This window comes from Lygodium microphyllum, chromosome 6, assembly GCF_053477565.2.
Source record: "Lygodium microphyllum isolate KBCC chromosome 6, Lygodium_microphyllum_v1.1.10, whole genome shotgun sequence".
Taxonomy (NCBI): Eukaryota; Viridiplantae; Streptophyta; class Polypodiopsida; order Schizaeales; family Lygodiaceae; genus Lygodium; species Lygodium microphyllum.
In genome coordinates, this window is record NC_141140.1 from 58,416,302 (window position 1) to 58,434,730 (window position 18,429).

An 18,429-nucleotide genomic window follows, 5' to 3' on the forward strand; every position below is an offset into this window, starting at 1 on the left:
TTGATGTAAAGATTTGGGTTAGCAAAACATGCAACAAAACCTTTAGATGTGAGGAACTGATCAATCATAATATACCAAGCACGAGAGGCTTGCTTCAATCCATATAATGCATGATGAAGCTGGCATACAAGATGCTCCTATGAGGAGCATGGAGTTACTACAAAGCAACCTCGCTCGTCCAAAAGTTTTCCTCCTTGTGATTATTGTGCACATACAGATCATCCATCTCATGATTGTTATAAATGCAGATATGATGAAGAACATTCTCGAGCTTATATTGTTCAACAAACTACAACTGATTATGATCATACTCATCAGGAGCTCAATTTCGTCCATCATGATATCTCTCCAGAAAAGGTACTTCATGTTCATGATGGTTCTCTATTCATCATTGATTTAGGTGCCACTGGAAACATGACATACTATAGTAGTGGCTCCTTGACATTGTATCAGAGCTACGGATGCGTAGCAACAACAAGGAAGATAATTTGTTTCATTGTTTATACTTGATTGAATTCTTTGCACAAGTGATGATTTGATACATGAACTTGTTCAAATTAGAAGTATTAGTTAATTTTGTCTTTAAAAACAAAACCAGGTCTGGGTGCGTAGCTCAATGCGCGAGGGAGACGAGGAATGGAGGAAGAGAGAGGAGAAGAGAGACACAAGACACCAGAAGTGGAACCCCAGAAGTGCAGGATATGGCGATATCAGAGGTAAAACATAGCCAAAACCATAATCAAATTGAAATGAACAATATGAATTCTGGTGCGTTGCAAGGCAAAACCAAATTTGGTGCACACACAGACCAATCTCAAACGGCAATATAAAGCCATAACCAAATTGTAATTACCATGATTATATCACATCTTCAAATGTAATATTTCCGTTGTAAATGTTTCCAACCCGTACGATACTCATGCAAGGGAATGCCGGCATTGAATATTTGGACAGTCAAATTGTACAATCTCCATTGGCATGAACAAGACCAAAGTCAATGAAACCCGCTTATGCTCGTGTGAACCCCTCTTAGAAAGAAATCAAGATGAAATTTTGATTTATGGCATTTCTTTTCTAATTATCCAGCCAACGATCGTGCTGGAGGAGAGAGAGGGGAGATGCTATGACTAAGCATCTAGCTGGAGCCATGGGGGGCTACTGCCCATGCAGTCAGGCACGTGGAGGGAGGTAGGTACCTCTCCCCCTTGCTATAAAAGCCATGGCTATGGGTTAACAGGGAGGGGGCGGGGGTGGAGAGAGGGTAACGCTGCGATTATGAAGGAGGAGGTCGGCCGTAGAAGAGGAGAGGGCTATGAGAGAGTAAGAGCAAAAACGTTGACGAGGAGAAAAAGGCTGTGAACAATCAGACATTGTAGATTGGGGAGTAAGGGGAGTTAAGGAAGGAAGCCAGCCGTGAAGAGAAGGTGGCCGTGAAGGAGGCGGCCATGAAGAGAAGGCGGCCATGAAGGAGGCGGCCGTAAAGAAGGGGCCGTAAAGGAGGCGGCCGTGAAGAAGGGGCCTTGAAGAAGAGGCCGTGAAGGAGAAGGCGACCGTGAAGGGGGGGGGCTGTGAAGGAAGGCGGCCGTGAAGAAGGGGAGAGCCACAATGCCCTCCGTGGAGGAGGGACCTGCCGTGGAGTAGGACCAGAACACCGTCAAAAGCCTCCCAAATCCTTTATCTCCACGCCACGTAGTTCCTTGAAGCTTCTTAGAAGCTTCTCTAGGAAGCTTCTAAGGGGGCTTCTTTAAGCCCCTTTCCTATTGGGATCAACCGCAAGCCCATTTTACCCTGGGTTTTTAAAAACCCTTCCCGTGGATTCCCCCATAAAGCCCATATTATCCCCGGTTTTTTTTTTAAAAGTCCCTTCCTATCGGATCTCCATAAGACCATTGTACCCCGGGATTTAAGTCCCCTTCCTATAGCATCCACCACAAGCAAATCTTTACCCCCGATTTTAAAGCCCTTTCCATTAGTTTCTCAATAAGCCCATCCTCCCGGCTTCGAAGCAAAGGAAGCTACTAAAGCCCTAGCCTCGGTTCTTGTAAGAAGAAGAGGGGTTTCTCTAAACCCTTCCCACTCGATTTCCCCCATAAACCCATTTCTCCCCACACTCCCTCTCCACAAAGATCTTTATCCCCGGAACTTCTATGAAAGGAAGGAGAAGTTCATAAGTCCCCATTTCCGCAAAGCACATAAAACCATTCCTAGCCGGAATTTCAAGGAGAAGAATCTCTCAAGCCTCTGTTTCCGCAAGGCTTTCGCAAGAACCCTCTCATGAATCCCTCTTTTCCGAAAGAAAGAAGGCCCAAGCTCCGAACCCTAAGACCTTCCAAATCCAAATTCCACAAGTCAAGGAGCCATACCTCAAAGGGATTTATGCGTACAAGGGAGAAGGCCAAAAATCATAAGACTGCGAGCCAAGGCAAGAAGTTCGAATTCCCGAAGGCAAAACCAGAGGTTGAATTCACGATGGCCCCTAAAAAGGTACAAGGTGCAACCGCAGGAGGATCATCTCTGAATATTCATGTGGATATTTCACCGAACCCACAAGTCCAGGTTTTCTTCCTATTTTTTATTCACATCAAAGTATTGCAATTATGCATGGTTAATTTATGGAACTAGGATGCACTTTTGCGATTGAAATACTTTGGCTATTTTAAAGGAAGTAACACATGATCGAAGATCGGTCATTTGTATGTTTCAATGGAATGAATGAAAGATGTCTATAGCAAGTTGCTTCAGTGCATTGCAAAGTAACGAATCTAGAAGAACTAATGACTATCATTACAAAGTCGAGATTGCGTAATGCTCAATCAGCGCGTACGAATATTTCATTCAAAAATGAAGTTAGGGAAAGGCTGCATGGTTTGTTTAAACATAAAAACTTAAAAGCTTAGTAGCATGAGTCGTGAATGCATGCCCTAGTAGGACCAATGGAAGTTATGCGAATTTTATCATGTGCTTGGTCTTAACAAGAAAAATTAGGGATTGCGAATCTAGAGGAAATGAATCGCGTGCTTACATGAATTATGACGTAATGCAACTAGTTTTTCCCCTCTTAAATCAAGACAATAGCTTTAGGAATGACCCGTCCTTGTCGTAAGACAAGTAAATGGGTTTACCCAAAACACCTAAACCGCAAAGGACTCATTTAGGATGGTTAAATCGATACAATATACTCCAGGTGCTAGCTAGGGTTTAGCACATTAAGGACTTGACCTAGTTTCACGCACCTGTTACCAAGACGAACCCTTAAACCAAAGGTCCTACCCACATTCACGGAACGTAGGGCACAATTGGACGCTCATGCATAAAACAATCTAAGGTTTCTACCCTAAGGATCACTCGTTCAAAATGATGAAACTCGGATTGAGTTGGAATTCCTAGGACCGAACGTTGTTGGCCTAGTGTAATTAGGAATGGGTTGGGTAAGAAGATACCCTAAACCCTTCTTTTCGTCTAGAGATAATTCCGTGACCAGAAAATGCCGTTCAATGGGTGAAATGATCCCATGGAATAGATGCGACACTTGTGCAATAAGTTGCAACATCACATAAACTTGTGGTTTGTTCACAAGAGAGTTTTGCCATTTCTTGAAATGAGGTTGGCAAGTTCTTGCGCAAGTTTAACTTGCAAGAGGACGAGTAGTCATCCTGTTACATCACCTTTCTTGGGGAAAAATTGCCAAGTAAAGGAAAGTTAGGTATTTGCTTGGAAGCAAATGATCAATCAATAAATTGGAGCGACATGGTCGCCAGGATTTACTATTAATAAAACCTAAGGTATTGGTTAAGTTGGGTTAACAGGGTATGGCCCTAACCCAAGGACAAAAGGGTGAATAAACAAACCCTTGGGGGATCTTGCCAAGTCGCAATTGATCCCAGATCGAATGCTGGATGCATTCGGAGAGAAGAATTCACTCCTTAACAATTGGCAAATTAAAAAACCACTGGAATTGATTGTGCTTGTAACAGTTTAGGAAGCACTGTTTGCATTGTTTGCTCAAAGAACTAAAGGATGAAATTGATATCTAATGCTTCAGGTTGAAAGCCTGAAGGGAGAGGCAGCTTCAGTTACCCCCGACTGCCTGCCTGACCCTAACCAAGGGGGTTGTTGACCGCGCCGGTAACGTGGACCGAACCCGCCGTGAGAGGTCTTTCCGTTGAGCTCTACTTGGAGCAGGAGGATGCTTGGGTGCCAGGGGGGGCTCTGGCCGTAAATCCCTCGCCTTCCGGGTCCTGCACAAGAGGCTAACGTGACTCGGGATTGGATCTCGAGGCCCGCATACTAGTCTACGGGTGGAAGGTTGGAATAGTGATCCTTGGTGGATTACTGGATAGCCTTCGGGCGGATTATGGACAAGCCTATGGGCAGAACTCCTTGTATTTCAAAGATAAAATGATGAAATGATAATAAAGAATTTGTATGACATTGTTTTTCTATGTCACGTGATAAGATTACGTGAAGGAACCAGTGCTTAACAGGAGTAATTCAAGAAGCTGATTGTTTTATGTCAAATTAATGTGTTAGATAATTACATAACTAAAACAAACCGAGGAAAGTGCGGAGGATGGGCCATGGGTCCGTCCTACGGTTGGGTGGTCCCGGTTAGCCCGGAACTTTTCTCAAAAATCTCGAAGAACACCGGGATGATCATCATCATCAAAACGAATAACGAGAGTGATGATCTAGAATTACGTCTTACCCTATTTTATGCTGTTTTAGGGGAACGGAATAGGACTATGCCTTATGGCAGAGAGGTTGAGCCTTGCATCCCTCTCGTTTCCCATTCTCCTTGAACCAAGTGCAGCGTGAATCTGCTTCAGACCTGGCATTTCTACGTAAAATAGTTCGCTCGGGTCTGATACTAGTTGCTGTTAGCTAATGACCAAATTAGGAAAACCCTAATTCAGGTCGATCCTAAATGGGAACGGCTAGGATACTTCCGCTACATGGCAGACGCGAGAAGACCTAGATCGCAAGTCCCGTAACATTCCATGGGAATGTCGGGCGGAGCTTTCTAGACATCCTTTCCGATGGACTGCTAAGACGTGTCCTGGATGATTCTAGTGGACACGTTACATCAAAGCCATAACTCAAGTCAAAACTTGCAACAAAGTATGGCCATAAAGATTTATTAACATATATATGATATAAAAGCAATATATATGAGCAACATAAATATGAGACCATATACATGAAAGTAAGATCTAAGAATGAACAAAGAAGAAAAACTTATCTTTGCATAATTGTGAAACCTCGCTCTGATACCATGTTGAATAGTGCGCGAGGGAGATGAGGAACAGAGGAAGAGAGAGGAGAAGAGAGACACAAGACACCGGAAGTGGAACCCCAGAAGTGCAGGATATGGCGATATGAGAGGTAAAATATACTAACTCTACATCAATATGAATCATTCTTTGGGAGCATGTCTTGTGTATCTCTCTTGTACTCTCTCTCTCTCTCAACATGTTACAACTATATATATCATCTCTCACTTGACTTGGGTCTCACCTATATATACTAACTCTACATCAATATGAATCATTCTTTGGGAGCATGTCTTGTGTATCTCTCTCATACTCTCTCTCTCTCTCAACAATTGGCAGTTGATTTGATGGTTAGTTTGCTTTTGTTGCAAGAGTTGAAGGTGATTGACTCATTAGTCGAGAACTTGGGAACAGAAGCATGGCAGGCCTTTGGAACCACTTTGAAAGGCAGGGTGAATTTCATTCAAAAGTCTCTGGTTGTCTAGTAATGGGAAGTTGAATTGATGGTTAGTTTTATTTTCTTGCAAGGTTGAAGGTGATTGACTCATCAATGGAGAACTTGGCAGGCCTTTGAAACTGCTTTGAAAGGCGGGGTGAATTTCATTCAAAAGTGAAACTATAGGTTGTGGGCTAGATTGTGGGCTAGGTAGGGCAACTATCTTTGCAATGGTTCAATTTTTTACAGGCAACAAAATATGTGGCTGAAATTTATTGGTGAGTCTCTATCATACATATGTTTTTTTGATAGGTTAATACAATGTTCTAGTGGGCAAATTCTCATTGCACAATATGATGAACATGGATAGAATGAGGAAGTTATTTGCAAAAACTATTGCTTGACATCCTATCTCCTGATTGTGACATGTTTGTTTGTATATTGAAAGCTTGTGCCACTATGGAAGCCCTAGAAAATGGCAAGGATATGCTTGTTGAATTCACTAAATTGGGACTAGAGACTTAACCTTGTGCAAGTTAGTGTGAGTAAAATGATAGGTGAAAATCTGAATCCCTGAACATTGTGGGATGAAAATGCAAGTGTGTGCCCATGAGGAGGAAGGGGAGGGAGGTGCATGGTCATGCCCATCCATATTGTTAATGGATGCAAGTCAAAATCACATAATTCATTATCAAACTCATGATTGATTAACCTTTCTCTGGTAAAAATAATGCAGAAAAATGTGCTTTTCTTTGCTTGTGCTCTTTTTGGTTGGCTATTTCCTAGTTATCTATTTTCCATGGTCTTGATTTTCATGTCTTTATGATAGGTAGCACCACACTTAGCAGGTAGGGAGAAAGTGGAGGATATCTTAGATCCCTAACTTAAGGGACAACATAAACAAAAAGAGTTGACAAAGGTTTGTATGGCCCTTGTGATTATGCATGATGGCCTAGAGCCATCCTACATCTTGTAATCATGTAATCTTGCACTTTTTTGGTAACTAATACAATTACCTATTACGAGAAAAAAAGAGATAGATTCTGATGTGTTTCTGCCTTAATATCCCAACTACTGCTATCATCTAGGTAAATGACCTATGTAGGAGACATGGTGTAGCTATGTCAACCCTGATGTGACATGACTGATGCACGTGTTGGGTGCATCATGTATAGGACCTATTGGTATAAAAGACAAGCTGTGGGCAGGCACAACTCTGCATATGAGCTATCAAAATTGGACACTCACACATGCAGGCTGCCAGACCCTAGTTTATCAAGAGCAATGAGGGATAAAGGCCCTGAAAAATTTGGTGTTGAATATAGAGAAATCTATCACAGACATAGAGGGACATGCATAGTTTGCAAGACAGCCTATTTTTTTTTACTGTAGATGCTTTTAGGGTTTTGCTTTTGCAACATGCACAATCTAGGGAAGAATTATCAAGGGGCAGAGGGCAACAACCTTGAAGATAGCATTGGATATCTGTTGATACTAGGAGAATAACTAGAGTTATAGGGTGGTATCACTCATACCCACACATCACTATCCTACCTTCTCATGTTGGTGAGGACTATTGTGTTTGAGATGAAAGTATGGCTATTCAAGAAAATAATCTTTACTACTCTTCTGCAACCACCTTTTAGCATGATCACACCTACAAGTGAACTTGTCCCTGTGCTTTCTTTTAGTTGAGCTCTTTGTGATTGTTGAACTTCTGAACATGGGGGCATGCTATCTGTTTGTTGCACTTAAGGAGGGAGGTTAATTTGTGTAAAGCTTTGAATACATTGGGATGATGCTTAACTTTGCAGATGCACGGACTCAAGGAATGTATCAATTAATGGAACTAGGCTTTGTAAGCCTTATCTTCTCTTATTTTAGTGAAGATGCCAACAAGGTTGGGTTCACTTCTGTACACTTTATAATTGTTGTCGGATTCGTAGACTATAATTGTATGCCTATGATGTTTAGTGAGCATTATAAATGACAAAGCGTGTAGAAGATATATTGTGATAAGGGTGGTTTCATTTGTATGCTTATTTTTTGCTGATGTCTTCTATGGTAGATGGGTTGTGAAACTGCAAGAGAGAGGGTTCTTTTAATAGTAGCTTGCTTGAATTTGACTAGTCACTAATTAGCGTTGTCCCAGATGGCCATGATTTTTGGCTCTATCAATGCAGAATCTAGAGCTTTGAACTTCAAGCATGGCTACAGGAGCAAATGGCCTTGGAAGTGAACATACACTTGACTCAAATTCATCAAGTTCTAATTAGTCTAGGTCTTCAACTGAAAAACCCTTAGCTACTATCAAGAAGAGGGCCGGTCTTTTAGTATTTGCGCATTGAGATGTCGGTTCGTCAACATGCATATCCTATGTAACAAGTTGAAGCCCTCACTCAACAACATCTGGCTATGTTGATGCCATGCATACATGAAGCTTTGGAGAACAACAATTGGGCAACAAGGAAGGTAGAAATTGAAACACTTACTCTCATTGGTTGCAATCTTGGTCCTACATTAGTGTCTTTTAAGTCAACCACCTTGAGTGTCCTTGAATTTTGTCTGTTTGACAAGGTTTGTGCTTTACCATTCTATGTAAATTCTATTTTGATGCTTTTTGTTGCATTCTTGAAAGCCATGATTTATCTATGAATATATAATTTTAGATTATTTCCTTACTCAGACGAAACCAGTAAGACACAATGCGCATGATGCAACACATCTATGCAAAAACCTTCCAAGGGGTAGATTGTGAATCTCCTTCATCACCAAAGAAAGCTGGTATTTTGTTTCAAAATATATCTAGTTTTCTAGTTGTGCAGCCTATTTGGAGGAGGTTGGGACTACAATAAAAAGGCATATCTAGTTGTCTAGTTGTGCTTTTCATGCTTTGAGTGGTGACAAATTATCATTTCTTTTAGTAAATGAAGCTTGAAATTTGTGTTATTAGTCAAAAATGTAGGTTTAGAGGTGTTTAGAGTAATATAGTAGGTCTATTATAACAATTATAGATAGAATATTTCTCGCTTGATCCATGGCATTCCTTATAGCTATAGATAGATTTCTCCAAATCCTATTGCCAATGCCATTCATTATCAGAAGTAACTTTCAATCATTCCCTACATAGGAACGAAAAGGGAATTCACTATCAATTTCCTAGTTAAGAATACACATAAGTAGGGAAAGTAAATGATAGGAGAAATGGAACATTTCCTAGTTAGAGAAAATTCCTACATAGAGAAAATTCCCTATGTAGGAAAATTCATTTTTCTACATAGGAAAATTTCTCCCTATGTAAGAAAAATCATTTTCCTACATACGAAAATTTCCATATGTAGGAAATTTTCCCACAGGGGAATTTCTCTATGTAGGAAATAGGAAATTTCCTACATATGAAAATTAATTTTTCTACATAGGAAAATTTCTCCTGTAAGAAAAATCATTTTCCTACATAGGAAATTTTCCCTATGTAGGAAATAAATTTCCCTATGTAGGAAATTTTCCCACAGGGAAATTTCCCTATGTAGGAAATAGGAAATTTCCTATGTGATTCCCTAGTTTCTCTAACTGGGAAATGTTCTATTTTCCCTATCATTTACTTTTCCTACTTATGTGTATTTTTAACTAGGGAATTGATAGAGAATTCCCTTTTTTTTCCTATGTAGGGAATGTTTAAAAGTTCCTTTTGATTGGCAAAATAGATCAGCAAGCATTTTGATCTGTTCCATATCCATAGTGTTACAGCCGCAAAGAAATGCTTTTATTTCTTAGTCATTGCGTATATAGATTAACATTGTGTATTCTTCAGCTTCTTTTTTCGACTACACTTGATGTGCTCCAATCTCCAACATTGGTACAAATGCTCTGATTCCTTCTTCATGATGTGCTCGTGCATAACAAACGATGTGCAACTTGAACAACCAGTGCGGTTATATCATGCTAGGCACTCATATGAGACTCATATGCTTAGTCATATTGGTTCCCCCATTTGAACGCTATGAAAAATAGTTGTCGCTTTGACAACTTGCGAGGCTTATTATACTGAAGCATTGGTGTTGTTTTATGTTAAACTCCCAACCTCACAATTTTGTTGTGACTCTCTATAGTGCATTCATTATAAAGGCTGACATGAGGCTCAATCTGAAACTTGAGCCTCACGCACCTAAATTGTATAAGTAGAGCTACATCATTGTGATGAACATGAGGATTGAGAGATTGTGCCACAAGCAATGCTTGAGGCTCAAAATTAACAAAAATAAGGCTAAATTTTAATTACTTGTAGGATCTTATTGGATGTCAACTGGAGTTCTCACCATCTTGAAGGACATGAGGCTCAAATTTAGGAATGAGCTACATGTAATTATATCATCTTTAATGGAAAAGAGGCTCGATTCTAAAATTGATCCTCATGCAAATTTCTCGACTCAAACTAAGATTGAGTCGCACATGACATGGTTAAATTATCTCTAGCAATTAAAATGAGGTTGAAAGCACAAATTTTTCTTCATCATATATCATTTTTGGAAAATCTTAAGCCATACTTTCAAAGATGCAACTATGAGGCTTGGCACTTGGCGTATGATATTCACGATGGATCTCCATGAGAGCTTCTTGGATTCTGTTTTCCATATCTCACCATTTTAGAGTGACAAATTGTCATTAACTAGCCTCATGAGTGATTTCTAGATTATCTTGAGTTTCATTCTGAGACTCAAAATAAAAGTTCTTCTTCTTTATTCAATGGTGCATTTAAGGCTTAAGCTGTAATTTCAAAGAATAGAGCTATTTATAAGGATTTTTTAGCTTTCATCCTTGTAAAAAAGCATTAGAATAATAACTTTCTCAAGGCTAAGTCTCCATTAAATTAGGTTGTACACTATTTGAAACATTATATCTTCACTCTTCTATCACCCTTGTTAATGGAAATTCAAACTACCTTAAACTAATGATTTTTGTTTGAAATTATACAAGTATCAAATAATGCTAGGATGTCTTAGGTTTTTTTTAAAAATGGCACCTCAATGAGTGCTAGATTTCATAAATGGGTCTTATATAACTGATAAAGAGCATTTGCAATATGCATAAAAAGTGAGAAATCTAGATAATATAAATGCTATCAACTCCCAAAAACCTCCTCACCTCTAAAACTAATGAGAAAGTTTCTTCTATCATATCAATAGCATCAACTTTTATTGGAGGTGTGTCTCTCTTTCGTAAACTCTTATTGCTAGGAACCTAGTTGTTTTAGGTGAGACATAATAAATATGCCAACAACATCCCTACTGATCAAATTCATCTTTATTTTCTTCTGTATAATCTTTTATTAGCATGTCATCTAGAAAAGACATAGTAAGACAGGATATGTAACCTTGCAATACTTTATTCATTACATTAATCATGTGGGTGATAGATGGTGTTACCCACTATAGTTACATGAGCATCCACAATAATTCTAATGATATCTTTAAATTAGTGAGATGCTTGCTTTCTACTACAATTGATATTAGTGAAAACTAGAATATAAGTGATGCAAAGAGTATATAGCTCTCCTAGCAAAAACCTAGGCAAATTTATGCACAACAGAACTTACTTCTATATTTCTGATGGTTACTTTACAAATGGATTGCATACCTTGAATGAATCTCAATGTACCATTTTTTTTTGGCACACTATACCACTCGGTTGAATAAGGAGTTGAAGAAAAATAAAAAATCCCCATCTTGATCTTTTAATTTAATAAATCAATCGCTTTAGAAAAATGAGCCTTTGGCAATGGAATCGGTCGCAAGTTCCAAGGTACATGAAAAATAGTGAAAATAACCATAGATGTAACAATACCTTGATCCATGTAGCCAATCTTTTGTGGCTAAAAGGCAAAAGTTCTACCAAGTCTTGATAGCATATCCACAAAACATTTCTTCTTTGTAAGTGAAATAAAGACATCTCATCCAAACTTTAGGTTCTTGAGAGTATCTACAATAGAATCTTTTTTGGATGTCTCAAATTTGGTTCATGAGAAGCGAATTTAATCATCTCCTAGCTATCATAGGGAAATGGTAGTGCTTTTGGCTTAATCTTTTTATCAATTGTCTTATACTTCATATAAACTTTTGCATTAACCACATCATCTAAGCATATACATTCCTACTTCAAAATTTTATTATAATCTCATACATATCCAAGGAACATATCTCCAACATATTATTTTTAGATTTCAAATATAGCTAAAAATATAGCCATTTTATCAATATAAAATAGCCCATCATATATTCTTGATGTACATTCTTTAGCTTTCAATAATCCATACCCATGAATCACGTCTTTTTGTGCCTTCAGAATATTATTTTGTGGCCTTTTCACAGTTTTAAACCTTTGAAAACATAATCTAATTTCTACTAAAAATCCAACAAAACCTATTGAAAAAGTGGTTGAATCTATTATGGCAGGAAAGAGCTCTTTCCATCTTACAATATTGTAGTCTCACTTTACAATTGTACCTCCTAAAAACCCATTGTTTTTTTAGAATCTCTAAACTCTTTCACATTAGGAGGAAAAGAAAAATCCCTCAAAGTATCACAATATCTTGCATAGTTCACATAACTAATAAGAAACTATACAACATATTTTCCACCACAACTTCTAATTCTTGTATCTTTTGAACCATCATCAAACACCTTCATCTCCATGCATATAGCTATAATTTACAAGTGCCCAAGGATGATATAATACAAAGAGGAATTATGCACAAAGAAGTGTTGATTATCCTAGACATCCCCAATAGTCACCTTTACATTGAGATAAGATGTATACAAATCCCTACTGGCCATTTTCCATTCTCATATAAACCCTCGATGAATTGTAAGGAATCTCAAGATCCCCAACTTTCACTATCTTCTAATAAGTGGTTGCTCTAGCCCAATGATTTCATGTTTTATGGCTTCTATATATAACACTTGTAGCATGTTCATCATTATAATCCATCAAATGCACTTCCTTTAATGGATATTTTTAAGCCATTGAATTTTTTGCCTTAACAACTACTTTTTTACAATCACCAATTTCTATTTTTAGCATCAACAATGGCAATTTAAATACCTTCATTTTCATTATGCACTACCTAAACATGCTACAATTTATGAGCTTCTTCTTCTTAAACCACAACATGCGTTGGATCCCCAAAAGAATTTTGTCTTCTCTTAATGATATCAATGACCTCTATTAGTAATACCAAGAATCTCTTTGAGGTTAACTTTCATGAATATATTCATTCTTCCATAAACTTTTTCAAGTCAATGGTTATCTCTATGTTTGACTTCAGTTTATAACGTGAGTATTTTCCCTTTAGTTTAGCATATTATTGCTTATTTTCCTATTGATATATCTCCCATTATACTACACTCACATGAAGGCATGCATCCTAGTTATTCTTCTTTGTCTCTTAATAAGTGTAGATATATCATCTTTAACATCCTACCAATTTGTCTTTTGTCCTTGTTCAATGCTTTTGTCTTCCAAGAGCTCTTCAAAGCTCAATGATAATGTAGGATTTGTTGACTAAAGAAACAATTCAATATTTTCCCATTCTAGAGCTTGTTGCTTCATATTATCCAAATGATCAAATGTGGATTCAAACTTATGCAATAATTCTATACCCAATAACCAATCCTTTATTGGAAGTGGAAAAAGCTTTTCTCTTGAATAGTTTGATCTTTTTTCCAACTATGAGTATCTTCAACTCTATCCCATCCAACTCCAAATATAATATGTAGCATTATCATATGCATGTCTCTAGATCGACACACCAGACTACCTCTTAGAGTCTTCTTGATGGTACATTGCTAGTTATCCAAACTAATGTCATACGCAAGTACCCAGTCTGCTTCTTCAATAGCTCTATGTCCAAGTCTTTGTATTTTGTCAAACTTGTCCTTGTTTCTTATCATGGCTTCTTTTATTCCTTGTATTGTAAGCTCTATATCTTTTGGTCTCCTCTCCCACTAGCATCCTTAGAGTTAGCAACTCTTCTCTACTCATCGCTTCAATTTATGGCAATACATTTCATGTAGCAGTTACCTCCTCTACTAGCATGGTCAACTTCTTCCTATATATAAACTCTATGGACATGTATCCTCTCCTAGCATTATGAGTAGTGCAATCACTTCACAAACCATATGGAAGTACTTGTGGATACTCTCCAATCTTTCTCTTGCATGGATTTTCTAATGCCTTGACAATGGGTAGATGTCCCCTTTCACTATTTACATTTCCTTCATGATTATATGTTGATGTATGTGCAAGCTTGATCCCCAACATAGAGAAAAACTCCCTAGCCTCATTAGCGTCCATCTCTCCTCTGTCAACTATGATCTTCCCCACACAATCATAATGACATATCACATACCTCAATGATAGACTAAATATGACACTAGTAGCTTCAGTCCTCAAAATTCAACCTTCAATTTGATTCATAAGGTCCTCTCATTCAATAAAAATATATCTCATTTGCCATAATCCCATATGCACAGTCACTAGATCTACAATCCATTTATAACTCATAGCCAGAGGGTATGCAGGATAAAAAGTATCACAGTGTCTCATAGACAAATACATTTCATAAAGCATTGAAACAATCAACAAACTATAAGACATTGTTATACATGACTTTACAGTAACATCTCTCTTTGATTTTCTTGAATATAGCCCCATACACCTCTATTGCTAGTCCATATACTCTCATGAAATTCATAAATAGTTTATAGATTTGAGTAGCCTTGTCACATACTACTCACAAAGAAGCTCATATTTAATTCCTTTGATGCTTCCAAAGAAAGCCATTCTTTAGAAAATAGCCATATGGCGATCCTCTTGAACTGATCATCTATTCATATATATATTATTATGAAAGTGCCCCAACTATTGCCGACCAATATGTAGCCATTTCCCATTATGCAGCTCTTCTAGAAAACACTCCACCAAAGAAAGTAGAACATTCATGACCAATTATATCTCTTGAAATTTTACCCTCTTTATCATCATCCATCATATCCTCTTCATCTTTCTCTAGACAACATATAAATTGTCACTAGGTTATCTTTTCATGCAATATGTCAAAATTCAAGCTTGATAGATTTTATGTAGACAATCCACCACAACATGGCTTATAGCAATACATAAAAGAAGATTCATTTTTTTTCCCAAAAATAACTATCTTTGGGAAATCTTTTGAGGGAACAAGGAAGCCATATAAATCTAGAGACACTTGAACTCTTTGCTTACAATAGTTTAGCCCTATAAAGAGTGTATTTAGTATGAAACTCCCTCTATTGAGTCCCAAAATCTATCATAAGCGTGCATACTATGTGTTGGAAAGATCTCTTAAGTGATAGCCTCTTTTCCCCTTGCCCTCCTAATGAGAGTTTTTGCCCATTATTCTTTCTTTTGATGCAAAGTTTGCTAAAGATATAAATAGTCAAAAGCCACCAATGGCAGGTAAAAAATAGCCTCACATGTCAACAAAAGTCATGAGAACCTAGTCATTGGCAGAGCAAATCCTATAGGGATTTTTTCATCATGGTTTTATCCTTAGTCAAAAGATTCTAATTCTTGGATCCATTATGTTACAATTGGGCACTCTTTCCTAGGCACTCCCACTTATTTTTGGACATATATATACATAAACTTTGTGATAGACATGGTCAATGATAGGAGAGATCATCTCTTACTCTTGGTACAATATTTCTCATTTGATGGAATGCCTACAACCCATGAAAAAAATATCATATACTCACCAAGTATTTTACATATCCCATACTTCCTATCATACACTTGTTAAGTCTTAACAACTCTCAATTGTTTTGCCAATCACTTATCATGAAATATTAATGCAAATTTGGTATTTAAATGAAACTCATAAGTTTTTACTCAGTGGACATGTAGTGCCCATGGTATCCAACCTCTCTGATCCTGCACAACCTTTGGCATGTGCCACCATCATTCATCATCTATTGTAAGCTCAACTACTATCTCAATGTCCTCATCTTCTACTTCAAGTTCTTCATCATCTCTACATTCTTCTCCCTTTTCTTTGGTAATGTCATCATGTAGTATATCATCCATTAACTCTTCCACTGCATAGTGTTTTGCTTCCCTCCTCTTGAAGAATTTGTTGAGATTGAGAGAGGCAGAGATGGAGTGTGAGAAGCAAGCATGCTCTCATCTTCTTCATTCATTCATTCTCACATAACCACACACAAAGAGTAAGTGTATACAATAGTACTAAGGTCCATAGGACCATTCACAATGGGTTTAAGACCATCGACTTATTTAATGTCCCACACTTGTTGCTGATACAGCTAGATAAGACTAGTGTCAATCATACATACTAGCAAGAGAATAGTATGAGCTTGATATTCTAACACTCCCCCTCAAGCTCAAATCATCTGATGAACTCCAAGTAGCTGTCTAAAACTACTAAACTTATCTTTACCCAAAGACTTGGTAAAGATATCTGCAACCTGTTCATCAGTCTTCACATGCATAAGATCTACTCTCCCTCCAAGAACCATCTCTCTGATAAAATGGTAGTGTACCTCTATGTGTTTTGTCCTGGCATGATATACTGGATTCGTTGCCAGGAGTACACTACTGAGATTGTCACATAATAAGGTCACTGGAGCATCCACTTGAATATCCAAATCAGCCATAAGCTTGAGGGGCCATGAAATCTCACATGCTACCAATGTAACATCCCTGTACTCTACCTTAGTACTAGACAATGCAACCATTGGTTGCTTCTTCCTGCTCCAGTTGATCATGCCACTTCCAAGTCCAATAGCATAACCACTCGTAGATCTGCGATCATATGAGCATCCTGCCCAATCTGCATCTGTGTATCCAACTAGTTTCAAGGGCTTATCTCTCATATAGAACAACATAATCTACAGTGGACTTAACATATCTCATAATCTGCCTAACCGCATCCAAATGTGGCTTCCTAGGCTTCTATATAAACTGACTTATGAGCCCAACTGCATAACTCAAATCTGGCCTAGTGATGGTCAACTAGATCAAATTTCCAACCATCTACCTGTACATAGTCACATCCTGAATTTTAGCTCTAGTGCTAATGTCCAGCTTGACATTTTGATCAAGGGGTGTATCCAATGGTTTGCATTCAGCCATGCCATTCAGCATTTCCATGGCATAATGTTTTTGCATCAGCCATAAACCATTTTCAGCCTTGATTACTTCAATTCACCTAGATCTTTCATGTCAAATTCAGATTTTAGCATCTTCATTACATGTTGTATGCCCACGTCATCATCACTAGTGATTATCAAATCATCAACATATATGACCAGCACTACCAAGCCACTATCAGTCTTCTTTGTAAATAGGCTGTGATCAGCCCTACCAACAGTAAATCCCAACCTCTGCAAGTAGTTACTAATCCTAGCATGCCAAGCTCTCGGAGCCTGCTTCAGCCCATACAGTGCCTTTTTCAGCTTGCATACATAATGCTGAAATCAGGGTGAACATACCCTTCTGGCTGAACCATATAGACATCCTCTACTAAGTCACCATTAAGAAATGCATTCTTAACGTCCATCTGTTGTAATTTCCAGCCTCTAGTAGCAGCCAAGGCAATCACAGTGCGTATGGTTGCCATCTTGGCAACATGGTTGAATGTTTCCTCATAATCAAGTCCATACTATTGGGCATACCCCTTAGCAACTAGCTTGGCTTTGTACCTTTCCACACTGCCATCCAACTTACATTTGATTTTGTAGACCCATTTACAGCCAATGGTCTTTTTTCCTTCAGGCAGTGGCACAAGATCCCATGTCTTATTTTCAGCCAAGGCATTCATTTCTTCATCTGTGGCTGCACACCAGTTCTCATTTTCCACTGCTTCAGCATATGTACCTGGTTCTTTGATCTCCAACACTTTTGTCATGTAAGCATAATGCTTTGTAGTGTAGCCACTATATGTCAACCTGTCAATAGGGTATCTGACCCTCTATGAGCGTCTAAGTTGTGGTGCACTGCTCGATTCCCCTCTCTCATGAGGCGGAATGTACCTGGTCTGCCTTGCACCAGCCTTGCGCCAGGCGTATAGACAATCGGAATACCAAGTTTACTGTCCAAAGTGTTAGTAGAATCATATCCAGAAGTCATCCTACCAAGTTTCATCATCCCAGATACATCCTCAGTAACTTTCTCTTTTCCTTTGTCCGCAACATCATATCTCCCCCTCACTAACATATTGGTGTCAGTGGACGGTGAACTCCTCAATCTCCCTGTCCATGGGGATGCTGTCTGACTACTTGGTCCTGTCATAGCAGTGCTTTGCTGCATATCAACTATGGATACATGAGTAGAAGGCATATCTGATGGCACTGTAGCTGGTGATACATACCAGGAACCCATCTCATAAAAAATAACATCTCTGCTCACCAAGGTCTACCTGGTAGAGGGATCATAGCATTTGTATGCCTTCTTCTCCTGTGAATATCCAATGAAAACACACTTATGTGCTTTTGGATCTAGCTTCTTCCTTTTTTCATTTAGAATATGCACATAAGCAAGACAGCCAAAGACTTTCATGTGACTTACATCCGGCTTATAGCCATACAGCTTCTCAAACCGTGTCATCTCATGAATACCTGCAGTGGGAGTCCGATTCAAGATATACATGGCTGTCATAACCACCTCAGCCCA